This window comes from Copadichromis virginalis, linkage group LG9, assembly GCF_057382275.1.
Source record: "Copadichromis virginalis isolate Kocher_CV1m ecotype Utaka linkage group LG9, C_Virginalis_male_GT1.1, whole genome shotgun sequence".
Lineage (NCBI taxonomy): Eukaryota > Metazoa > Chordata > Actinopteri > Cichliformes > Cichlidae > Copadichromis > Copadichromis virginalis.
Window position 1 is genome coordinate 33,140,326 of NC_140626.1, and position 27,495 is coordinate 33,167,820.

The 27,495-nt window shown below is 40.1% G+C and overlaps 1 pseudogene across 1 annotated transcript in view; it reads left to right on the forward strand.

The window, feature by feature from the left end:
* Positions 1 to 18,691, forward strand: part of LOC146702327 (uncharacterized) — a 28,344-nt pseudogene extending 9,653 nt beyond the window's left edge. The window contains exons 4-6 of the transcript XR_014922295.1: positions 30 to 349; positions 16,501 to 17,188; positions 17,625 to 18,691. The product of XR_014922295.1 is annotated as an uncharacterized LOC146702327 (transcript). The remainder of the gene's footprint in view (positions 1 to 29; positions 350 to 16,500; positions 17,189 to 17,624) is intronic.
* Positions 18,692 to 27,495: the final 8,804 nt, after the last annotated feature.

Below are 27,495 nucleotides of genomic sequence, written 5' to 3' on the forward strand. Positions count from 1 at the left end.
ACTTACACTGTCTTTGTGTCTTTGTTTAGAAGCAGAGCGACACAGATGGATCCAGTAGTCAACCCTGTCGTCACTGTGGTGGTGGGAAAGACTTTCGTTGTGACCTTTGTGGAAAAACTTTCACTCGGCAACAAAGCCTAAAATTACATCAGCGTAGACACACTGGAGACAAAATGAACTACTGCAAAGAATGTGGGAGAGGCTTCCCCACATCAAGTGCATTAAAAAAGCATGTACTCATTCACAGTGGAGTCAAAAAGTACGTGTGTGACCAATGTGGGTCATCCTTCACCACTGCAGGTGAGCTTAAAGTGCATAAACGAGTCCACACAGGAGAGAAACCATACAAGTGCAGACACTGTGACAAAAGCTTTTCACGATCGAGCAGTCATAACCTTCATGAACGTACACACATGGAAGAGAACTTCAGCTGTGACCAAAGGCATCAGCGTGATCATGCAGGACTGAAATCACTGGATCACAATGATTCTGCAGAGACAGAAAGATCCTCTTCTGGTTTCAGGGTCAGACTTAAAAACTTTGAGATCAGGCTCCACAGAGTTCATCTTGAGTCTCCTGTAAAGAGTGCAGCTGATGTCACACTTGGATGTTATGAGGTAGCTCTGATTTCTGAACCGGCAGTGAATAATCCTGGATCTTAAATTTGGGAATCTGCAAGCATAGACCTGAAAATCAAGGTTTTCTCCCCTGAGGGAGTTAATGCTCTAAATTTCTATCCCTGTTAAATGTTAATCTTTGTTCAATTAGAACACAATAGTGTTTAGTAGTTGTACTTTTTAAAGTAATATAAACGCTATGTGAATATGTTTTTTTTTTTTTTTTTAACCAAACTTATATTGTACCAAATATCAGTGTATGGCTATATGCATCAATTTCTTTCATTTCAACTTTCTTTTTTTTTCTTTTTTTTTTTAATAAACTTGTTTTTCATCTATTTATCTTGTGTTACCTCAGTTAAATTTGAATGTTTTTTTTATATTTAAACTTGTGCTTTGGTAATCCCTGTTCTTAAATCCATTTCTTTCAAAACTCCAAATCATTTCACACTAGTTTTTGCAGTAACTGGTACAGGATTTTACATTTAAAAGCTGCAAAGTATTTTCTCCCTTCCTGATTTTTATGTGTGTTACAATTAAGTGCTTTAGTTCATTAAACAGACTTTGAAAAACAAAATGTTTGTATGTATTAAGGGAAATAAATAAAGCCAAGCAGTCTGAATAAATCATAAATGCCAAAGCCTATCTTAGGGGTAGTATTAGTTCATATACCACAATGCAGAAAAAGGCATCAACTTGATTATGAAGCAGTTCTAAGTGAATGTGTACTCATCAGAGTGTAGTAATACAGATAGGAAGATGGCAGGATTTTTAGATAAGCACTTTTTGTATCGTTATCAGAGAATCCAAGGGAAGCATTAAATACCCCAGTGACTGAGGAGGAAGTGCCACTTGCTATCAGTTCTTTTAAAGGAGGAAAAGCATCAGCACTTGTTGGTTTCTGCTCAGAATTTTATTAAAAAACTACATCATCTTCTTGCCAGATCATTGACGGATATTTTTTTAGACTCTTTTAAGAATGAATGTCTTTCCCCAACACTTAGACAGGCTAATATTTCGTTAATTTTAAATAAAAATTAATCACCAGATAGGTTTGGATCATATAGGCGGATCAGCCTCATCAATGTCGATTCTAAATTACTCTCTAAGCTATTAGCGATGAGACTGGGGGGCATTCTCCCATTGCTTATAAACCCTGATCAAACAGCTTTGTCCACAATCATTTCTCATTTATAAATATTAGACGATTGTTAAATATTATACAATATTCGAATCAGACAAATTATATGGCTTATGTTATATCTTTAGATTCTGAAAAGGCATTTGCCAGAATCGAGTGGACATGCTTTTTTTTACCGTATTACAAAGATTTGGCTTAGGCAAGGGTTTTATTGGATGGATTAAAACTATCTACAAACCTCAACAAGCCTATGTTATAACAAATGGTGTACAATCATCAGTCTTCCCGATCGTTGGGGCGATCGGGAAGGTGAACTCCCAACTCTCGTGGCTCAAGAGTTAGGAGTTCGCCTTGTAATCGGAAGGTTGCCGGTTCGAGCCCCGGCTTGGACAGTCTCGGTCGTTGTGTCCTTGGGCAAGACACTTCACCCGTTGCCTACTGGTGGTGGTCGGAGGGCCAGTGTCCGGCAGCCTCGCCTCTGTCGGTGCGCTGTGGCTGTGGCTACAATGTAGCTGCCATCACCAGTGTGTTAATGGGTGGATGACTGAATGAATGAAATAAAGTGCTTTGGGGTCCTTAGGAACTAGTAAAGCTCTATACAAATACAGGCCATTTACCATTTCACACTACAAAAGAGATATGAGGCATCTTTGCATTAGCACTTGAACCTCTCCTGAGGCCATTTGCCAAGATATGCATGGCATATGCTGTCGATATTTTGTTCTTATTAAAACCAGAACTATCAATATCAGACATTATGTCTATTATATGTAAGTTCAGCTGGTTCTCTGATTCCAGAATTCATTTAGGGAATTCAGAGGTTATGCCGCTGGGTGATCAGGTTAACTCTCTGACAGATATTTGCAATTTTCAATGGTCCTCTTGCGGTCTCACATACCTTGGGCTAAAAATTCTTAAAGACCGATGGAAACTGAACTTGTCCCCAGTTCTCATTGGAAAAACAAAAAAGAGAGAAAAGATTTGGACAGATGGCAAAGTTTGCTGCTTTCTCTTTAGGAGCCATGTGAGCCTAATTAAAATCAATATTCTCCCTTGTTTGTTATATCCAGTACAAATGTATGGGCTCAAATTGTGGTCACAAGTATTTTGTACTTGTAAATCAGTTTTGTACTTGTAAAAAGAATTTGTGTGTGTGTAAAAAAGATTTTTGTGTGGACTGGCAGTTCCAAAGAGCGCCCCTCCGACAGCCAAACCCATCCATTCTCTGATTGGATAGTTACATTTGTGATTGACATGACATTGGCCAATCAGATGAACGGAAGAAAATTAGGGTCAAAATTTGTACTTTTAACTTGAAACTTGAGTGCAGAGTTTCACACGTATTTTTTTTGGCTAAGTCGACACTATTAAACCCGGTTCTTTGATCCCCATGATAGAACGGAGAAAACCCGACTCAGGAGTGGTCAAAACATTTATGATCCTTTATTCAATCATCTTCCGGAAGAGAGAGCCCTGCACAGCCCAAAGCCAGCTCTAGCATTTAGAAGCTAAAATGTGTCTCATATAGGTGTTATTTTGGTCCTTTACACGCCACACATAGTTTCGATAAAAACAACTGCTTGTATGTTACTAGTTCCGCTTTGTCTGGTTTCCTGTATTTTATTAATATGCCTCTGCAGCTCCACACTAAACTTCCTGTTTTTCAGTCTGGCTGAGCACTTGGTTTATGAGTCAAAACTGGCCTTGCTTTACAAGCCTTTATTATTAAAATGCATAAAACAATATAATCATAAAATAAGTGCTAAAAATATATATTTAACAACACACAAATATCTTTTTTACACACAAATTCCTTTTACACATACAAATCCTGATTTACAAGTACAAAATATTTCTGACCACAATTTGAGCCCATACAAATGCTACCTCTATGGATAACCCCGAATGTTTCTCGGGATATAGAAAAGGTTTTTTCAAAATATATCTGACATGGAAGAAACCTGGATTAGAAATTAGACTCTTACAATTGCCTACACATAGGAGAGGCATAGGTTGTCAAATTTAATTTTCTATAAATGGTCAGGCCATACCCGTTTTTTTTTATGGAAGTGGTTACATGGTTATCTCAATTTTGATTCCCTCCTAGACTCTTGGTCTGCTTCACCTTTTTAACTTTGGAGCCTAGTTGTAACAAAAAGAAACTTTTTCCAGCTAATCAATCTAATCTTGTTCATTCCAAAGTTTCACAATCTGCAGAAACAGCTACGTATGATGATTTGGAGACATTTCTTATAAAGCAAAAAGACAGAACTAATTTTATTTCTGCCTTTTATTCTTTACTATATGCTCATAGTAGCAGCACACTGAGTGTTATGGGAGGGGGATCTTAATAATGAGTATACAGAGGAGGCTTGGAAAGGAGCCATTCCCATAGCTACATCTACTTTTACTTGCAACCGCTTACGAGAAACCCAATACAAAAATTTACACCGCCTATATATAGCTCCTAATGTTTTGCATAAGATTACACCTCAGGTTTCCCCCTTCAGTATCAAATGTCAAAATGAAACTTGCATCCTTGTCCATTACCTTTGGGAATGCAAATTAATCGAACAATTTGGAGTTCTATATCTCAAGTACTGAGTAATATTTTTAAGAATGGGATCCAAAAGGACCGTGGATATTTTCTTCTTGGTTCACTTTCAAAAGAATGAACATTAACTTACTTGCAGCATAAACTATGTGATAAACTGTTACTGTTAGCTGTTTTCAGGTGCCTCCAGGTAATTAGGAAGTGAGCACCAAGGATGAGAGTTCACTCTTGTAGTTTGTTTTTTAAATCTGTGGGTGAATAGGTAGTTTTTTCTTTTTCCTCATAGTTTCTTTTTCTCCTCTTTTCCCCATATGTGTAATTGTAAATGTAAGGACTTTAACTGTATGCGATTCCCTTTCTTTTGCTTCTTTGTTATGTTTTTGTGTTTGTTCGGATGATAAATAAAAACTGTTGAATCACAAACTCACCTGAACTGGATCCTATCATTTTTATTTTTGTGTCATTTCTTGTAGATTGGTTTACCCGAATGTAGAATCTCTCTGTCATGGTTTGATCAGTAAACCTCATCCAGCTGGCTGCACTGAGAGGGAACCTGCTATACTGTGCATGTATTGAATTTTCCATTTGATGTTGTTGAATTCTTCCTTATTTTGTTGTATCCCTTTATGGACATGTAAAGAAAATCATTGTTGAGCTAATGCACGGTTTACTTCTGATCTATCTAAACTTCTCCATGAGCAGAACATGGCGTGGGCCAAAGCCCGGAGAACTAACCTCCACACTGATCGGCTGTTTTTCAAGCAGCTGTGTGACACGTGCACAGTTGTCATTAGAAAAGTCAAAGGTGATCATTTTCTTACAGAGACAACAATCTCAATCACACAATCTCTATAACCGCTTAAAGATTCGGGAGACATTAAAATGATCTGGTAATAAAACTGTTGGTCGGCTTAATTAACATTTTATGATGTTATAAGAAATAAATGTAAAATTACATAAAAGGTTCTGACTGTATAGTTTCTTTGTTTTTTACTGTAGTTGTAAAAATTTAAGTTTTTATATTGGAAACTTTTGTGTCATCTAATTGTTTACGACATTTAACCTGATCACTAGTGATGTGTCCTGTGTGTCGAAGCTTTGAAGAGTGTCGGGTAATCTTGGGGGAGTTTATGTGAAGCGCGTATCGAGGCTCGCTTTGATTACGTATGTAGTGACGTTCGAGGCCTCGTGGGCAGTCAGTAACATGTGACTGATTCAGGAACTGGCTCACCAGTTTGCGCCAGATTCGAATTAAAATGGGCAGCAAAACACAGCTGATTTCCCATCACACTGTTGTGCTACATAGTTACTTGACCATTTCTTCTTTGATGGAACCAGCAAGGAAGAGATTTTTTTAAATCTCATCTCTCCTAATAAAGTATGCACACAGTAATAAATATAACAAATGATAAGCACCATAATATAAATAAACAACACCACAGATCCTATAATCTGATTTCTGTCTTTTAGTTTACTAAAACGTGAAGCGCCACACGCTAGTTTGTGTCATTATCCAGATGTACATAAGCATGATGGCACAGTTACACAATCACACTAAAACTCGGTGCTGATAGTTTCCACTTTCTCTTTTGTATTAGACATATGGAGACAATATTTGGGATAAATAACCATGAAAACTATTTATTTATTCAGTTTAGAGGTTTACAAATCACATTATTATGATTAAAGAGCCTGTTTCACTTGAATCGTCCACTTGATGGCGCAGTAGAGTCGACCAGTTGGATGGAAAGCTTCAGTTCATCACTTCCCCAATACTTGCACTACCTATGTGACCAAACATCTGACATTTATAGCGCCTGAGTGGAGGAGGCACATAAACACAGACACTAAAACTCACGTATCCCACCATGACTTTATCTAGCAAAGTATTACCTTGAATCTCAAGCAGTACTGACAGACTATCCACATTTTCTCCATTTCTAACAGCTTTTAGTCTTTTTTATTCCAGTGATCTCTCCTCCTTTGATCATTTTCCTCAATGGAGAATAACTGAAATCCCTCCTCCTCCTTTCTACTCACCCACTATTTTCCTTTCCATGACTTCCTTTTAACAAACCATTTGCAATTTAAGTGTTTTATTCTTTTGTTCTGCATTTTTAAATTTTATACACAAACTCCCGTCTCGGAGCACCTTAGCTAGCTCCACATCAGATTATGCCAAAACACCCACCTAAATTCAAACTGCTTGTCTCACAAAAACTCCACCTATTGTCCCGCTCAACCCATCTATCCTCCCTAGAGCAGCCCAACAAGTCTTCACAGGGCCCAGTTTATAGCCAGCCCAATTCAGTCTCGAGTATATGTTGAAAATACGTCATAACTTTGAGTCACAAACTGACACTGAGCCTCTTCAGTAAATCCAGCAGCTTTTTAACATCATTAGAAGTGTTTGAGCTGCTGCAGATGTTTGTAAATCTGACCCTAAATGTTCCTTCTTCTTTAAAATTCAAACTAATGAATTGATATTCATTAGTTTGAATTAAGGGATTTAACAGGTTGTTATTGTTTATATGAGCTCCATAAAACAACAGGGTTAGAACACATTGTGAAGAAGTAAGATGTTTGTTTTGTAGTCCATCTTCTGCACATTGTAGTTTCACCAGGCGGACATGCGGCGTCACATTAAAGAGAGATGAGTGTAAAGCTGTTCATATTCTCAGCACCGCTCTTCCCTCTGAGTCATTAGCAATTCTCCTTTCCACAATGACGTTTTCATCGAGGCCAAGGAAGAGGGGTTAGGAAAAGGAGATAGGAAGTACTTTTGAATAGCACCTCACGTAGTTACATGTGTACAGCTGTGTCACGTGACCGCACAGCAACAAACAACGTCAAAGCAGGAAGAAGGGGGCGGAGCAAAGTGTGTGTGCGGGAGAGGAGTCGAGCAGAGAGAGCTGCTTTTTCACGAAACGGGAGTAAAGCAGTGAACGTAGAGGAGAGAAACAAACTAAAGCATCGATCATAAACCACTACCAACGTCCTGATCGATATCTGCATCGATCTGCCCACCCTTGTCTCCTGGATCGTAGCTGAGATCAGCGTGAACCACGTGGGTCTCTGCTCCCTGATCTGTTTCCTGTGTTTGGAAAGAGTTGCAGCTTCATCGCGGAGTTTCTCTCGGTTTGTGGGCTCATCTAAAGGTAAGCACCGAGCTAACTTTACTGTGAGTTCAGTTCATGTTGAGTTTAGCTCCTGAATGAGGTCTTCTGCTGCTCTCCTCGGTGTCTGTTCACAGTTTATTGTGAACACGTTGAGAGAAGAGTGAGAGAGTGTTTGGAGAAAAACACCTGCTAACCATTAGCTCAGCATGCTGGGAGAAGTTGAGCGTTTGCTGGCAGAAAGTTGGAACCTTTAGCTGCACTGCGTAAATTCTTTACGCTCAACGAGATAGGGTTGTTTAAAGGCTGCTTTGCTTTATTTTTAATTTGTTAGGTTAGGTTAATATCTGTAACCACCTTGTTGTTCTTTGTTTTTAAAGTGTTCCTGCAACTGCAGCATACATGCTAAGCTAGCTGTACCACGTTACTTCCGCGCATTGCATTGTGGGTACGAGTGGCAACAAAATTAAAACATCAACAAATCATTAATTCCGCGGTTTTAATCCCTACTTGCATTTTATTTGCCCCAAAAACAGTTATGTACAAAGTCCGTACGAAGATAGTTTCCAAAAAGGCAAAAAATCAAGTATGAGGAAAAATCAAAGGAGTGAAAGGGTCAGACCCATACAAGCATACAGAGTGGAGTAAGGGCGTTAGCCTGCTGCCCGACTTTTATCACGCACATATTTACTATTATATGGTCCTAAGTGTGAGTTCATACACTCACAAGATCCCTGCAACAAGCCCAGGTCCAGTTTACTTTGGTGATTTGGACTATTCCATTTCACAGCTGTTGTTAAAATGTTTTCTTTATCTCCTGTACAGGCCAACGCAATCTAATTTTTGTTTCAGGTTGTAGTGTTACACAACTTTTTCAGATCCAATAAAAATAAAATAGGTGTTTCGTAATTCGGTCAATTTATTGTCTTTATATGTAACTGGCATTATTGTTTCATTCTATTATAGAATCGTATAAGAAAGATGCAAAATTGTAAAAATCCATTGTGCTTTATTAGCTGCTTCGGTGAAGAACAAATCAACAATGCAACAAAAAAAACATATCAAAACAACTTACTGGAAAACAGTTATTCATCACTTGATTGCTTCAATACAACACTTGGGCACATATATGCAGGACTTTTCGTGGCTGTATTGATATCGCTCTCTCTCTTAACCGATCAAATTTGGCTATGGTAGCAGATTTAAACTCGGTCTGACCCAGGTTGATAGAGGGCGCCAGTCTGGATCACATTCCAGCATTTTGTAGGCTGGTTTTCCTACAAAATACAACAAACATTAGCCCGCAAAGCTATAGTGAACAAAGCAGCATAGCGCAACGAATTCAATTCCAAATAAATATAAGACTTAACCTAGACGTAACCTACATCAACGATTATGTTATGATAAATTACGTAATAACTACAACTAGAGCTGGGCGATATGAGATTTTTTCATATCACGATATGTTTTTTTCATTTCAGGCGATAACGATATCTATCACGATATAAGCCAAATAACTATATTTGTAAGATTTAAATGTGCCGTTGCTCACAAGTAAAATGTGAAATAATCAGCAGCTTGTTTTTATTTAAATATTTATTTCCCATAATAAGTTCAACAGGGTAGATGTACTTAAGGAACATGAGACTTTTTCAGATAAATAAAGGCAAATATTGCAAACTACACAAAAGGCAGCCGCTAAAGCGTTTAAGTTTCAAAATAGAACAAACGAAACAGACTAAATTGTCAATTCCACTTAGAAACAAAATATTAATTCTAAAAATAAATCTTAGTTTGTTTTACAGAAGAACAGACAAAACTGACTAACTTTTGTCAATATCAAATAAACTGAGAACTAAAAGGAAATTCTCAATCTCTCCTTGTTGTATAGCTGAGCTTTTCAAACAGTTTTAACAGTTACTTTAGTCTGACAAAAGCCGAATGACGAATTAGCGCTTCCAGTCAGAGACTGAGGCTACGTACACGGGTATTTTTGAAAACGGAGATTTTCCATTTTCGTTTTAAAAAATAATCCCGTCCACACATAAAGGCAGAAATGAAGGAAAACGCTGCTATGAACATGCCAAAGCAGCAGGTGGCGCTAGATTCCTAACCGTGCAGAAATGTTGGCCAATCAGAAGTCTAGAAGCCTCGGTGGGAAAAAGTAAACAAAGCTGGGGCATAGAAGCAGAACCGAGTCGTATGTGTGGAGGGACAGTAACTGTGTGTATATGTAAGCATTTAAACACTGCAGAGAGTAGAATTAACAGTATTGTAGAAATTCATTTCACCGAAACAATAACGTGGCGCACAGTGTGACGCATGCACCAGTTTATTGTATTTCCAGACTTGCTTTCGGCACAATTTACAGTGCACGCTACTCTGTTTTTTGTCAGACTTGAAATAGCCGAAATACCTTCACACTACGGAACTTCTATGGCTCTTCCGTTCGACAATCTCTCCGGCGTTGGAACCATCATCTGTTTTCTCTTCGGTCACGCTCGGTTGATTTTTCTAGTCGGCACACTGATTTCCTCCATTACCCGCTGGCTGCTTCCCAAACAAACACATGTGCGGCTTGGCACTTGTGCTGTACGTAACAAGTCACGCGACGTGACGCTGCGGCTGTGATTGGTTCGGCTCTGCGCTACTTAATTTGGATTGGCTGACCTTTTTTTTTTTATTTTAAGAGGACAAGAGCGGCGAGGTCTATCGCGATAGCTTAATTTCTCTATCGAGTAAAAGTTATATCGCGATACATATCGTTATCGTTCTATCGCCCAGCTCTAACTACAACAGAAGACTGACCTTTGTGGAAATTCTTGGAGCAGACTAACACGTGAGCTTGAGTGTTCTGAAAAGTTATATTTGGTCTTCGAGTGGCTGCAATCCAGGCCATCCGTCGCCTCTTTGTTACTTCGGAAACATGGCTTGAACAATTTCTCTTCCACGACGTAATCCGATAAAAACCGATCACTTTACCCGTCGGCTTCCTGTGGCTGTCATGCGACCGGCTATTGCAGTTAATAATACAACAGCTTCTTGTCATTATTTGTTTCTTTTTATCGCTGTGTGACTGTTTTCATATGAAAAATGTAAATCTCTATTAGATTATGATAGAAAAAATGGTGATTTGGCCTAGCACATGCACACCCCACATACCTTGAAACATTAGTTTTAGAGGCCCAAAACACCCAACCGAACCATTTAATTTTTGTTAAATTAAAGACTAATTATGTCTTGGGTTTTAACTATTTAATAATAAAGAAGGAAACATCACAAAAAGCACTTAAGGTCATGAAAATTATTTTCAATTCATTGACACATCCACCTTATTTATTGAAAGTATCGGTATCAGCGATACGGGCCCATATCTACTTGTTATCGAATCGATACCAAAATATGCATCTTATTGCTAGCCGTGGGGATTAGTCAGGGCTCTAGAAACTAATTGGTTGGATATTCGATCTAATTTCTCAATGGTGTGACTAATCCTAGGTCGTCCAAGTAAAAAGGTCGCCTGTGGTCAATGACAGACAACGTACTGCCCATATATTGTGATCTAAACCAATCAGAGATAGTCAAGGGCGGAACCTCTAAGATGTCCATGCCCAAGGTATGGATATTGAGATGATCAATTCCAAGCCTTTATGGCATTTTTAATTTATTCTTCCTTTTTATTTTATATATCTTGAGATGTTTAAATTTCAGCTCAGTGAAGCACTTTAAGCACAAGAACTTCTTCAATGGTGTATTTTTTGGACTATAAGGCAGACTTAAAATCCTTTAATTTTCTCAAAAGTGTGCCTTATGTATGAATTCTGGTTGATAAGTGAAACTTTTTTCAACTTATTCTTCTTGCTTCCTCCACTTCCATACCATTGATTCATTAATGTTCAATTCTCTTGCAGCTGCTCTATTTCCATGTTCTCCTGGGTGACTGAGTTTGCTTCATAAATTCAAATTCAAATTTTATTTGTCACGTACACAGTCATACACAGTACGATATGTAGTGAAATGCTTGGACAACTGCTCGTGACCTAAAGAAAACAAAAAAGGAAAAGGCTATGAATAAGATAGGAAATAAATATGAAAAATTAAAAAGGGTAAATTTAACTAGGAAGGAATAAAATATAAATTAAGGTTAAAAATGAAATAACTGTACAACACAAATTAGAATGAAGGGTAAATTTAACTGGGAGAATAAGATAAAATATATAAATTAAAGTTGAAAATAAAATAACTGTACAACAAAATACACAATATAGAACTATAAAAGAATGTATGAGAGTCATAAGCAGAGTCTCTTAAAAGATGCCATTTTGGGGGCCTTACACACACAACAGAGTATTATTATGTTGAAGCACAATACGTATCACTCCGCGAGGATTCTGACTGTGGTAGCCTTAATGCTCTGACAATCCATCAAGCGGTGCAGCTTTGTGGACACTGTTTTTCAACAGTGTCCACTGCCTCACTGTGGTTTGATCTGAATCAAGTGTAAGTTTGTGGACCTTGTTGTTAAAGTCAGTGGAGCTTTTTATGTGGGTGTGGGGTGTGTTCCCCACAAAGGGTACTAGGATGGTAGTAATGTGCTGGACAATGTTGTAGGTGGCTGAGTTTATGCTGCTACCAATGAGCCTGAGTGGGACTCCTTCTTTGTGTATCTATGGAAGTTCATATATACAGGGTGCAGCATCCACCGGGTAAAGGTGGTGGTATGCAGGGAGCTCAGTGGCTTTTTCCCTTTCAACTTCTTGTAGGCAGCTGATGACTTTCTTTTTGTAGCTGCTTCTGGGGTTTCACCTTGAAGCTTCATAGGTATTGTTGTCACTGAGTGTAGTAATGTTTATTTGCTCTGCTTCTTCTTGTCAGGGATAAAATACATATCTATACTTTTGTGTCCCAGCTGAGTAACAGGAGGAGAAGAGTCTGGTGGAGCAGCAGAGGAACAGTTTCAGCCATTTGGGCTCAGCTCAGCCACTACAGAGGAAACAATGACTTCAACACAGGAGGTGAGAAAAGTATCTCAGTTACTGTTATTGAAACTGTGTGCACAGTAGAGCAGGGCGATATGGCCAAAAAAATATGTCACACTATGTATTTGAAAATTTGAGATAACGATATAACTGACGATATAATTTTTGCGAGACAAAATACAACTCCACAACTTTACTAGCGCAAAAAAACCCCCATCCATTTATTTTCACTTAAACAAGCGGCTGTTTTTTTTATGTGCATTAAAGCTATATAAATATTTAACAGTGCAAATGCAAATTTCTTGCTGAAAGCTTAACCAAAGTGCATTTCCAGTAGAAATGGGCTGACATATCCTGAGCATAACCATGTATAATATCCACTGAAGTTAAAAAGAGGTGCTTTGCTACATTAAACTGCAGTGTGGCAAATAAAAAAAGTCAAATTTGTATTTTTCGGATCATAAGGTGCACGGGATTATAAGGCACATTAAGCGAAACAAAGCAGTCAGATAAATTAAACTTTATTAAACTCATTCTTCTTGCTTCCTCCACTTCTGTACCATTGATTCATTAATGCTGTATTCTATCACAGCTGCTCTATTCCCATGTTGTTGCAGTATATTAATGACTAACCTCGTATTGTGGATGGATTATCTCAGTTGTTCTCCTGACTGAAGTTTGGTCCGTTTACAGTATCCTGCCATGCGATTGCATTTGTCTCTAACCATGAGGAACCTTCACGTTAACTTTTATCGAGTGGAAAAGTGTTAGTGTTCGTCCTCCAGCTTCACTGTTTATGTTATGCTAACATAGCTGTGTCGCTAGCGATCACGTAGCACATCATTATATATCAACTATCCCAACTTCAGTAACCCTACAAACGTCACTGCTGTTTAGTTTCCTGTCTTCATTTATGTTGGAAGTGATAGCAGAGCTGTACGTTTGAATTTTTTCAGAAATCTCTCAGTCAGAACATGCAATATCATGCTGAGGTAACTAGCGAAACTAGCGAGCTAACTTCCGCTAGCTTCCTGCTAACTTCTAACTCCGTTAAATGTAATAAATTTTGTTTTCATGGATGCCTGGAAGTTAAACATCATAGTTACACCTGGTAAAGCAGCAATGCTGATCGTTTTATTAAAGATGAAAGAATTTGGACAGTTTTTAACTCTCAGTGATGCTGCAGTGTTCGTTTGACTTTGGGATCTTACAGGACAGAGTTTAGGACCCAGATTACTCCCAGATTTACGAGCACCTTAGTCCGACAAATACGGCAATGACGACGGCCCGCTTGTATGTTCTACAATAAATGTGCTTTGTTGTATATCTGACGGACAAACACCAAACCAGTGAAGTTGCACCATTTTTAAAAACCAATTCTGGTTCATCCGTTTCACTCAACAATCCGCTTTCTCCCCTCTCATTCTCCGTTGCCGCCGTGGTTTTTCGGCTATGTGCGTATGAAAACAAAGGCACTGCGCATGCGCGCTTTACCCATATTCTGTCGCGATATTTTATTTTCTTATCGTTGCCCAACATTTTACCGGTATTACCTTGAACGGTATAATATGGCCCAGCCCTAGTGCACAGCTGGTTGTTTTTTCAAGTTAAAGTCAGCTTTATTGTCAAAGACCATACATACAGGCCCTAAGTGTACACTAAAATAATATAAAGATAAAAAATAAAATAGGAGCGTTATGTACAATAAAATACTGTACAATTATTTATTTATTTATTTATTTATTTATTTTTGTCCCGTTTGGATCTATAGCCATCAGAATTGTTGTCTTAAGGCCAAGAAAGATGCCAAGCGGATTTATTTTACCAAGTGGATCATCATGGCCTTGCCATATTGGTCCATTTGATTGACCTTTATTATAATTATGAATTTATTTTATTTTCAGTTGCTACAAACGGGACAGACTGTACAATTATTTAAACAGCAGTGTCCAACACAATCATGGTGCAGGAGCCATACCACACAGTGATGCAGCTGGTGAGGATACTCTCGGCGGTGCCTCTGTAGAAGGTGCTCATAATTGGGGTTGAGGCTCTTGCTCTCCTCACTTTTGCAGAGGCTGTAGAGTCGTTATTAAGCTTTGCTGACATGTGACGCAGTGTTTTTTGACCAGGAGAGATCTGAGATTTGCACACCCAGGAACTTGGTGCTGCTTACCTCTATAATGGGGCGATATGGCCAAAAATATTTATCACGATATACATTTGAAAATGTGCGATAACGATATAACTGACGATATAATTAACACGAGACAAAATACTTTCCAACCAATGTTCCCTCTAATTTTTCATGTGTCTGAGCGAACACACAAACTCCCTGAGCGGACACTTGGACCACTGTGAGCAACAGCAGACGTGTGCACTGTGGTCGCGCTAGTCCATTGAAGTTACATGGTTTATTAAAATAATAAAATTACAGCATTTACATTTATGTTAGACTACTTTTAATTAACTGCTTTAGCCCACTTACAATGAAAATTTAAAAAAAATCTTGTTCATGACCTGTGTAGCATGTTAACACTATTGAAAGTAAAAATAAGAGAGTCCTGTAACTCTCTCTCTGCAAAATACAGTATATAATGACCAATGTTGGGCAATTAATTATGCAGTTACAAAAAAGTAACTGCGTTTTGCAAACAACAAAGCTTTTTGCAGCTATTTACATAAAAATGCAGCCAAGGTGATTTTAAATAAACATTTCAAACTATTTACAGAACAATCAGCTGTTCTGCATCAAATCTGATGCCACACAAATTATTTGTGTCACTCTAAAAATATTTCTGTCAACTATGAGATAAAGGAGAACAACAGCCTGATACCTGCAGGCCTGACAGCAGGAGATGTATCACTGCTGTAACACCTGTAACATTCAGCAGTCGCCTCATTGTTCTGACACACACAACAACACTATTGGCTACACTACAAACTAACTACACACTAACTACACAAGATTATCTCTCACATCTCAACCCACCGCCGTCACTCCTAAAACTTCCTAAACCACTAAATGCCATGTTGCCATCATTTTTTGATTGGTCGACATGGTACATTTTCCGAGCAATAGGAAAGGGTGGGGGTGTTTTTGGTTTTGTCTTTGCTCACAGGCGGAGAGCGTTTTCCTTATAAAACGCCGTTATGACCATTTTTTCCCCCCCGCAGTAAACAACGACAGTATTCAGGAAGAAAACCAAACATTGCAGATATTTTTATCATAACTCTGGTTTTACGTGGCCGATCAACACAATTTAAAAACTGGTATAAAGTCCACACTTTTTCAATCAACTGTTCCGTCTGTCCTGCTCACATCTCCAATGGTTGTACATGTTGTCATTTACTTGACTTCACTGCACATCAGCTGCTTTGCCAGCTAAAACACTGGTGTCGGCACATAAGGACGCTGTGATAGTGTCCTTATGTGCAGGCAGGCTATAGACAGGCTATATATGAATGTGAATCGCATTATTGGCTGGACTATGGGATAATGTGGCATTGTTCTAATCCCATACGGGAGCAGCCAGTCACTTACTGACTAACACTGCACAGGGCTTGCAAAATCGCTAGCCCGACGTCCCGGAGCTAGCGGTATCTCCGGTCGGGCGACCAAAATCTATCTCAGCCCCGCCCGCTGGGTTATCATATAGCCCGACGGGGCTCCTCCATACATAAAGAATCCACATTCACAAACAAAAACCACAAAGTTATAAGAAAACACAACGATCATATTTTCAGCACACATTGAAACAACAACATCATCAGTTGGACTCCCCATTTTTCATGAAATGAAAGATTTTCTCCAGCGATCAATATTTCTTCAGTTATGTTATTTTCATTCCAATTCTCATTGTAGCACGTCATTGTAATGTGAAACTACCAACAAAATGTGGTGGCAACACACCTAGAACTTGTTTGTTGACATCTTTGATTCCACTAATGGAGTTTCAGTTTGTTCCACGACTGCATTTCACTCACTGCCTCTGTTTGTATCTCTGTCACTGCAGGACCAACATGGAGCGAGAAGTCAGCGCTCTCAGGAGGCCGACAAACCTCACAGAAGAAAGGGAGAGAAAACATACAGCTGTGATGAGTGTGGGAAGAATTTTAGTGGGGCTGGACACTTAAAAGCACACAAACTCATCCACAGTGGAATTAAAGCATACAGCTGTGAGCTGTGTGGAAAGTCTTTTACTCAGGCTGGAAGTTTAAAAACACACAAACTCCTCCACAGTGGAATTAAAGCATACAGCTGTGAGCTGTGTGGAAAGTCTTTTACCCAACCTCAAGGCTTAAAATCACATCAGCTCAGCCACAGTGGAATTAAAGCACACAGCTGTGAGCTGTGTGGAAAGTCTTTTAAGACGGTTGGACACTTATATAGACACCAACGCATCCACAGTGGCTTTAAACCATACAGCTGTGATCAGTGTGGCAAAACTTTTTCTTGCAGTGAAAACTTACAACTTCATCAAGTTGTCCACACTGGAATTAAGCCGTACAGCTGCGACATTTGTGGAAAAACCTTCCGCTGGCTACTCAGCCGAAATAATCACGTACGCATTCACACCAAAAATGATGTTTACTGCTGTGATCAGTGTGGCAAACTGTTTGTGAGATATAAAGACTTAGAACGCCACATGTTTACCCACACTGAGGAGAGACCTTATAAATGTGACCTCTGTGATAAGGCTTTTAAAGATCCACATTCCCTGAAATCACACCAACAGCTCCACACCAGAAAGAAACTCTACAAGTGCAGTTACTGTGAGGTTTGTATTTATATTTTTACAGTTGCAGTTATTTTGAAGTATTATGTGAATTAAGTTTAATTTCAAAGCTAAATGAGACATGAAAACGTCATGTACAGAATATTCAATCAAGTTTGAGACAAATCAGAATCTTTCCTGATGTTGGAAAAACGTAAAGTTTTAAAAGCTTCTCCCCTTGCTGTCTATCTAACATTCACACTTGGGAAAGCTTGGGGTTAGTATCTTGTGACATGCAGAGTAGAGCATCCATCGATTTAACCAACAATCTTCACATGAAGTCGTTTACCTACAAATGAAGAGTCATTTTCGCCCAGTACGCTGAGTGTTACAATATGTAATTGGATGTTGGCAGAGCTGATCTTTATTTCAAGCGAGATTCAGGATAAAAATGTTGAAGGAATTCCCTGACTTCCACTGTCTTTGTGTCTTTGTTTAGAAGCAGAGCGACACAGATGGATCCAGTTCTCAACCCTGCCGTCACTGTGGTGATGGGAAAGCGTTTCACTGTGACCTTTGTGGAAAAACTTTCAGTCAGCAGTGGTGCCTAACATTACATCAACGTAGACACACTGGAAACAAAATGAACTACTGCAAAGAATGTGGTAGAGGCTTCCCCACACCAAGTACATTAAAAATACATGAGCTTATTCACAGTGGGGTTAAAAAGCACGTCTGTGATCAGTGCGGGTCATCCTTCACCACTGCAGGTCACCTCAAACAGCATAAACGCGTGCACACAGGAGAGAAACCATACAAGTGCAGACACTGTGACAGAAGCTTCTCACAATCAAGTAATCGTAACCTTCATGAACGTAGACACATGGAAGAGAACATCAGCTGTGACCAGTGTGACAAGACCTTCAAGAGTCTCAGTTCATACTCCGAACACAAACAATCCCACACTGTCCCCACAGTTTTACAGTTACCAATGTGCCAAAACATTCACTTCATTATTTGCTCTGTGCAAACATCAACATCAAGCGGACCTGAAGTCACTGGATCACAATGAATCTGAAGAGACAGAAAGATCCTCTTCTGGTTTCAGGATCAGACTTTAAAAACCTTGAGATCAGGCTCCACAGAGTTCAGCTGGAGTCTCCTGTAAAGAGTGTCAGCTGATGTCACACTTGGATCTGATGAGGTAGCTCTGATTTCTGGATTTACAGTGAATAATCCTGAATGGTACATTCAGGAAGATAGAAGTATAGATATCTACATCTAATTCTTGTTTTTCTTTGGCTACCTTTGATATTCCATTTCAAAATGAATGTGTTTTTTCATGTATTTAGTTTTACTTTAGTTTATTTCCTGTCCTGTTGATCCACATGTTCTGTAGCTGTTTTCTGTTTGTCGTTTGTGTTGTGAAATCCTGATACTACTAAAGATTTGGTTATATTTGATTAACTCTAACGTTTGTTTTATTAAACACTTATTAAATAGTTTGGTGTAAAAAAATAAAATAAAGAAATTGTCTCACAACAAGTATTTTGAGCCATGATTTCAGGTTCAGATTAACTGTTTTTAATGGCACATGTGGAGTGCCATCAGGGGACACTTGGTTGTTCTCCACTCACACTGAACAGGGTTCCTGCAACTCAGTAAAAAATTATCTTCAATGAAAATAAATTCGTAATTTTCATCCCAGAACTTTGCTGTGGATAGGTAGTTTGCAGAGGGTGTGTTTAAGATACTGAAAGGATGAGTTTACCCTTCCAAACTGTAAACAAACTGTGTGCTTATTAATAACTGAAGTTAGATTACAGGAGGGTAAATTGAGTTTAAGAGCTTTTAGTGTCATTAAGATGGCTCTTCTTTTACCTGACTTATATCCCCATGAAAGCTTTCCATGTAGGGGATGTTGACTGAGGTAATGCAGTCGGACAAGGGAGGATCCACACAGATACATGACCTCAACCTCTTTAAAGCTTGGCGAGAGGTTCTAGTGAGCCTGGTTAAGGGAACAGATGAGTTGGGGCCGGAGGTGCCAAGTTCTACCATTCCCGCCTCCCTCCTTTTTGATAACCATCTCACACAGGACCAGAGGACGAATTGCAACAGTGTTTTGCAGATGTGTTCTCCCCCCTGCCTAACTGTATGACTCATCATCGAGCACCATGCAGTCTGGCGTGATGGTGCATTCACAGCCCTATGTGATGCCTGAACATAAAAGGCAATTGTTCAGAGAGAATTTTCCAAAATGCTGAAAATGGGAGTAATAGAAGAATCGCAACCCCATAGTTGTAGTTGTAGCCTCAGTTGGGCGGCGGGGGGTGTGTGGCAGAGGTGTGGTCTGGCCTGCTGCATTGGTTAGTTAGTTAGTTAGTTAGTTAGTTTTGACCTGGACCTCACGGTTCTTTCTGGAGCATAAAGAAATAGGAGTTCAGACAGGTAAGAATGGGCTTGGCATTTAAGGGATTAAAAAAAAAGTAAAATTTTAAATTGGATCCTGTAAGTAAAAAGAAGCAAGAGGGGCCAAAACTGGCCTAATATGCTTTTTCCATTTTGTGCCAGTTAGCAGATGAGCAGCTGCATTTTGGACCAACTGAAGATGATAAAGAGAGCAATGGTTCGAACCAAACTACAGTGAGCTGCAGTAGTCGAGTCTGCAAATAATTGCTGTATGAATAACACGTTCAAAGACATTACAGTTTTTCTGAATTGCTAAAACACTAACTCCCATTGCAAAAACTAAACTGTCAACTAAGAAAACTCTTTCATCAAATCAATCCCACAGTTGCCAAAATCTTAAACACTATTCATCTGGCTAAGACACCATTTGCAAATCTGAATCTCCAATTTACCAAAACTCTAAACACATTCTCAAACACAAAACACATTTAGAAATGTGGTGCACTTGTACCCAGAATGGTGCACACAGGCTACTAACACACTTTCTTCATCATTAACACACTACCACTCAAAATTGAGAAGACATGTTGAAACCTCTTCTTCTGCTTTTGCTAGACTGAATCCACAGGGATGTATTCATGAGGTCTAACCATTGAGTCAAGCTCAAAGATTCTCTGTACACAACAAACTAATTTTAGTTCTGTAAATGAAATAGAATCATGTATAAATGTGCTATGTATACAAGTATACTTATAACTAAATCTAATATAAATAAATGGGGGCAATCGCTGCTCAAGAGTTGGGAGTTTACCTTGTAATCGGAAGGTTGCTGGTTCGAGCCCCGGCTCGGACAGTCTCGGTCGTTGCGATGGAGTTCTCCACAGTCATCTTACTGTTGGGCCACACAACAACGAACCTCTAGCAACATTCCGTTGTGTTTTGTGTGCTTTTGCAGCATTTTTCTTTTTGCAGCATTTTTCTTTTTGCAGGTGTTTTTCTTTTTGCAGGCGTTTTTCTTTTTGCAAGTGTTTTCTGAAGTTGCAGTCCATTTGGCCTCTCAGCGCCACCGTATATGTCTGGAGGCTCACATCCGCCAAGGACTGGGTACAAGACTTGGCTATTTTAAAGCCTCCACGTTGTCAATTCTCCATCATTATAACAAAGGTAAGTCAGCTTGAGTACTGCAAGTAAAATGCCTTTGATTTTGCCCGGAACATTCAGATTAGTGCAAACATAAATTCATTCATGAGGGGGAAATTACAGTGAGAACATTTGGAGGCTCTGTTAGATGGATAAAATAGTGAGTTCAGTGCATTGATGTGACATTGGCCTAAAGGATTTAGTCATTCTTTGTGGTTAAAGAAATTGCACTAATTAATTTATATGTATTATGAATAATCCTAATTATACATCTTGCTTCTGTGTTTATGTCCTGTGTAACTTAAAATACATTCTATTTTGGTTTTATACATTGATTAATGACCTGCAGAATCTCTTTATCATGTTAAGTGATTTATAATTCTCACTTAAAGTCGATATTCTCCCTCTCCCTCTTGAAAGTGATTACATCCTTGCGTTACATAGTTTAGTTTCATTTTTTGCAGTTGGGTTTCTGAAAAAAACAAACAGGCAGACTTAGAATATAACATGCAGCATTCTATAGATAGATACATTAAAAGTTGTTTTTTTATTACATGCATGTGCTAACTTTCTAAACACTTTGTTACATTTGTTATAAATGGATTTGAAAGTAGATAAAAATTGTGTCAGCCTTGGCTCATTAAATTTCTTGTCTTTAAATTAACTTTGTCTGTGTGTTTCAGGTACTGCACTCTCAAAGACTGAATGAACTACCATAAATAATAATAATAATAATGTGTATGTGTTAGTCCATATTGGGAAATTACTCCTCTGCATTTAACCCATTCACCCAGTGAAGCAGTTGGCAGCCACCAATGCAGCGCCCGGGGAGCAGTGTGTAGGGACGGTACCTTGCTCAGGGGTACCTCAGGGAAAATGCAGATAAGAATGGACCATCTCTAGTGGAAAGTTACTGAGTCACTGATGTTTAGACTAGAATGAGAGAGCTTCTGTAATATAACTGTTAGGGACACTCCACCATTTTGAGATCCGTGTCAACGTGTCTTGCAGGACGCATCTCCCTTCTAGAAGTATTGTGAAATTAAGTGTTAAATGGTTTACTGAGTAGTGTTTTGTCTTTTATTGGATGCCTCTGAGGAATCAGAAGAACTTGGTGAAGTGTTGATATTTAATAATAGATAAAAAGATAAATAAAAAAATTACATGTATGTGCTAACGTTCTAAACACTTTATTTGTTACATTTGTGATAAATGAATTTGAAAGTAGATAAAAAACATTTGTGTCAGCCTTGGCTCTATGATTGCCATAATGAATGAATTAAATACACCATTAAATAATTAATTAAATGTGGCAATAATTAATTACCTAAATATTTACGACACTTGTAATTAATTATTGACATATTTAATTAATTAATGACACGTTTAATTAATTATTGACACATTTAAATAATTATTGACACATTTAAATAATTATTGACATATTTAATTAATTATTGACACATTTAATTAATTATTGACACATTTAAATAATTGTTTAATGGTGTATTTAATTCATTCATTTTGGCACAGTTGACTCCTTCAGGTCTCACCATGAAATAAATGTATCTGTCAGCCTCACCCATTAAACTCAGGGGGCGGGGTTAACGCTGATCGAGTCAAAACCATTGCTTTGGCCTGGTGGCCATTGTTTTTAGCACACAACAACCGGCACGTGGAAGCTAACAGAACTGCACTTTGAAAAACCCAGTTTGTGTGTCTCCAAATACCATTGTAATATTTTTTTAGCTGACAATGTAGTGGTTTAATCTTCATATGTCTGGTCGGTTTGTCAAGATACAGCCTCTTTCCAAAAGTGCTTCGATGATTTCGGAGATGTCTGCCCAGTCTCACGGCAAAGCATGGGATAGACCCGCTCGCCTCGCAAGCATTCGAGCTTTTATTACCACCGACAAAGCGCAGGCACAGCCGACACAGCTGTAGTAACCCCCGCTGACTTCTTTTACTGAGGTTATATTTATCGGGGTTTTATTTCCTGATGTTCTTATGTGTCCTACGTGTTTCAGTCGCCAATTCTGAATTAGAATCAGAATCAGAATCAGAATGGGGTTTATTGCCAAATGTTGAGCAGGTTTACAACATTAGGAAATTGCTGCGGTGCTTCAGTGCAAACATGGTGTCATAAATAACACTTAAATAGACATGGAAAAAATAAAAGTAGGGATAAGAATTAAAAGTGCTACGTGGAAAGATATGTGCATGAGATATACATGAGATATATACATGAGAGTAAGAATTAAGAGTGCTACGTAGAAAGATATATACATGAGTGCAGGTGGTGATCAGTGCCAAACATGGAATGATACAGTGAACACAGCGTAGGGTCATGTGTTAGTGGCGGGGACAATCATATGGTTATTGTTCATGTGTCCAACAGCAGAGGGGAAGAAACTGTTCTTATGGCGAGAGGTTCTGGTGCGGATGGACCGGAGCCTCCTGCCTGAGGGGAGCAGGTCAAACAGACTGTGTCCAGGGTGAGAAGGGTCAGCTGAGATCCGAGCTGCACGCCGCAATGTCCTGGAGGTGTACAGGTCCTGCAAAGATGGGAGTCTGCAGCCAATCACCTTCTCAGCAGAGCGCACAACACGCTGCAGTCTCTGTTTGTCCCTGATAGTGGCTCCAGCGTACCACACGGTGATGGAGGAGGTGAGGATGGACTCGATGATTGCAGTGTAGAACTGCATCATCGTCCGTGTTGGCAGGTTGAATTTCTTCAGCTGCCTCAGGAAGTACATCCTCTGCTGGGCTTTCTTGATGACGGAGGTGATGGTGGGCTCCCACTTCAGGTCCTGGGTGATGGTGGTACCCAGGAAGCGGAATGAGTCCACAGAGGTGATGGGGGTGTCAGTCAGGATGATGGGGGGGAGTGGGGCTGTGTGCTTCCTGAAGTCCACAATAATCTCCACTGTCTTCTGGGCATTCAGCACCAGGTTGTTGTGGCTGCACCAGGACACCAGACGTTCAACCTCCCTCCTGTAGGCAGACTCATCCCCGTCCGAGATGAGTCCGATAACGGTGGTGTCATCTGCAAACTTGATTAGCTTGACAGACTGGTGGGTGGAGGTGCAGCAGTTGGTGTACAGGGAGAAGAGCAGAGGAGAAAGAACACAGCCCTGAGGGGAGCCGGTGCTGATGGTCCGGGAGTCCGAGACATTCTTTCCCAGCCTCACATGCTGCTTCCTGTCCGTCAGGAAGTCAGTGATCCACCGGCAGATGGGATCAGGCACATTCATCTGGGAAAGCTTGTCTCGGAGATGGTCTGGAAGGATGGTGTTGAAGGCAGAGCTGAAGTCCACAAACAGGATCCTGGCGTAGGTTCCTGGGGAGTCCAGATGCTGCAGGATGAAGTGTAGGGCCATGTTGATGGCGTCGTCTACAGACCTGTTGGCTCTATATGCAAACTGCAGGGGGTCCAGGAGGGGGGCCGTGAGGGTCCTGAGATGGGAGAGAACTAGGCGCTCAAAGGACTTCATGACCACAGATGTCAGAGCCACGGGTCTGTAGTCATTTAGTCCAGTGATCCTAGGTTTCTTGGGGACAGGGATTATGGTGGAGGACTTGAAGCAGGCAGGCACATGACATGCCTGCAGTGAGGAGTTGAAAATGCCAGAAAACACTGGGGCCAGCTCGTTTGCACAGTGTCTGAGGGTGGCAGGAGACACACCGTCTGGGCCGGGAGCTTTCCGAGCATTCAGGTTCTTAAACTGCTTCCTCACATCTGCTTCATGAATATGAAGAGTTGTGGTGGGAGGAGGTGGTGTGAAATCCTCTTTTGTGTGGGGTGAGGAGGGGGGTGTTGTAGGTGAACGGTTTGAAGGTGGTGATGGCTCTATGGAGGGGGGAGAGGTGGGGGAATGAGTGTCCAAAGTGCCTCTATTGTTGGGGTCGTTGGAGGTGTGAAGGCTGCCTGATGGCTCGTCAAAACGGCAGTAGAAGTCGTTGAGGGTGTTGGCTAAGAGCAAGTCATCAGTGGAGTGGGGGGTTTTAGGCTTGTAGTTTGTGATATTCCTAAAACCTTTCCACACAGAGGCCGAGTCATTCTCTGAGATCTGCTGCTGCATCTTCTCAGAGTGCTGATGTTTAGCAATGTCCACTTCTTTAGTGAACCTGTACTTGGCCTCTCTGTAGCAGTCCCTGTCTCCGCTTCTGAACGCCTTTCTCTTTTCCAGCCACAGCTTTTTGAGTTTAGGAGTAAACCAGGGTTTGTCATTGTTATAACTCACCCTGGTGCGTGATGGCACAATGCTGTCCTCACAGAAGTGGATATAGGAGGTGACAGTGTCCGTAAACTCGTCCAAGCTGTTAGAAGCAGCCTTCAATGTGTCCCAGTCTGTGGTCTCCAAACACGTGCGAAGCTCCTCCACAGCCTCGTTGCTCCAGTTTTTTAGTCCTCACGACAGGTTTGGAGAGCTTCAGCCTCTGTCTGTACGCGGGGATCAGGTGGATCATGACGTGGTCAGAAAGTCCGAGTGAAGCGCGGGGCACCGCGCGATAGGCCCCGCTGATCGTGCTGTAACAGTGGTCCAATGTCCTCTCCTCTCTGGTCGGGCATTTAATATACTGCTTGTATTTTGGAAGCTCATGGCTCAGATTGGCTTTGTTAAAGTCCCCAAGAGCAATGATGAGAGAGTCCGGGAATGTCCGCTCCATGTGCAGTATCTGCTCCGCGAGTGCGCACTGAGCTGCCTGCGCATCTGCGTCTGGCGGGATGTAAACAGCGGCCAGGATGAATGAAGCAAACTCCCGCGGAGAATAAAACGGTTTGCAGTGAATAAAAAGATATTCCAGAGAGGAAGAGCAGTGCTGAGCAATCACTGTCACATCTGTGCACCAGCCACTATTGATGTAGAAGCAGAGACCTCCACCTTTGGACTTACCGGAGAGAGCGGCCTGCCGGTCCGCGCGCAGCAGATGGAAGCCCTCCAGTTTGAGCGCGCAGTCTGGGATGTTCTCACTGAGCCACGACTCCGTAAAACATAAGACACAGGAGGAGGCAAAGTCTCTGTTCATGCTTCTCATCAGGGCCAGTTCGTCAATCTTATTCCCGAGTGAGCGAACATTAGAAAGGAAGATCCCAGGAAGAGCGGTTCGCAGTCCGCGTCTCCTCAAACGCATGAGTGCGCCGGCTCGCTTCCCTCTCTTTCGGCGTCTCGCTTTCCTGGTCAGAGTCAGCAGTAAATCTGCCGCAGATGCGACAAATATTGGAAATAAATCCACAGGCGTTGTAGTCCTGTAGTTAAGGAGCTCTTCTCTGGTGTACGAATATCCAGAGGAGTGCCCAGACACAGAAGAAATGCACAAAAACAAAACAAAAGTAACGCACTGAAGCACCAGGGCGACCATCCGCGGCGCCATCTTGGTTATATATATCTAACTATCTAACGAATTATAACTAACATTAAAAACATGTTTAAGGAGGAGAGAGAGAAAATAAATTCGATTAACATCTGATGTTTGGGTTTTTGTTCAGTAATCAGCGTGACCTGTGTATAAACGCATAAAAGAGATAACGTTGGTGTTTCCGTCATGTAGTAACTGCTGGCTTTAACTGTACAAAGGTTGTTCGACACTATGAAACACATACAGACTTCATGATGTTCGGCTAATATTTTTATTGTGAATATTAATCATGAGGGTAAACAGACCTGTACACCACAGAGTGAAGTCAGCATATCCACGATATCTTCAGCTCTATGAGTTAACACAGTTTCCCAGCTGACTAATCTAACGGCCATCTACGAATATGTCACGGGTCATATCAATATGATTTTACAGAAAATCATCCTTATTACTGCCAACTATTCCAGAGACGTGAAAATCTACACCATAAAGAACAAAAAAATATAGCAGTCTAACGCAACACTGTAACAAAGATGAACCGTCAGTTTGTCACAGATCAAAGTGTGAATGAAAGTGATTGGTTGAACAGGTGTCCGTGATGTGTGTTTTCTGCATTTTCATCAGCATAAGAGACTCAGCAGCAGATTAGAATAACATTTATACATTTAATAAATCACCAAATGAATACACGATCTAACCTGTTCCGACAATTTGAGTTTGTGTTCTCTCAGCTGCAGACTCGCTGCTGTTTAAATGTTTGAGAGGAAGATTAGATATAATGCAAACATCAAGCTGTGTGCCGGTGATTGAACATGAGCACTTTTGCAAACATGTTCTATGTTGACAACCTGACCAGACATGTGAAGATTACGTTGCGACATTCGCAGCTAAAACACTATTAAAAGTGTAGTTGGTGACAGAAAAACGGGGTATTTTAAAACTACACCACCACCATTGCTGCCTGTGATTTGAAATGCATTCTGGGATACCTGGCTGCCCCAAGTGTACACAAGCAATCGATTATCTAGGATCGACCTGTCTTGACTTACTTTGCACGGCAACCAATCAAATGTTAGAGAAGCTGCATGGCAGCGTTAACCCCGCCCACTTGGTTTGATGGGTGAGGCTGACAGATAAAATTATTTCAAGGAGCGAGATAAAGGGGACTAAAGTGCCAAAATGAATTAAATAAATAAATCATTAAATAATTAATTAATTAAAACTGTCAATAATTATTAATTAATTAACTACATGTGTCGTAAATATTTATGTAATTAATTATTGCCACATTTAAATATTATTTAATGGTGTATTAAATTAATTCATTTTGGCAGTCCTGGCGTTCCATATTGGCTCATTAAAGTTCTTGTCTTTACATTAACTTTGTCTGCGTGTAATCGTGATACAGCCAGCGACGCTGTGCAACTAAGTCACGTGACCAGAAACCAACAAGTCAC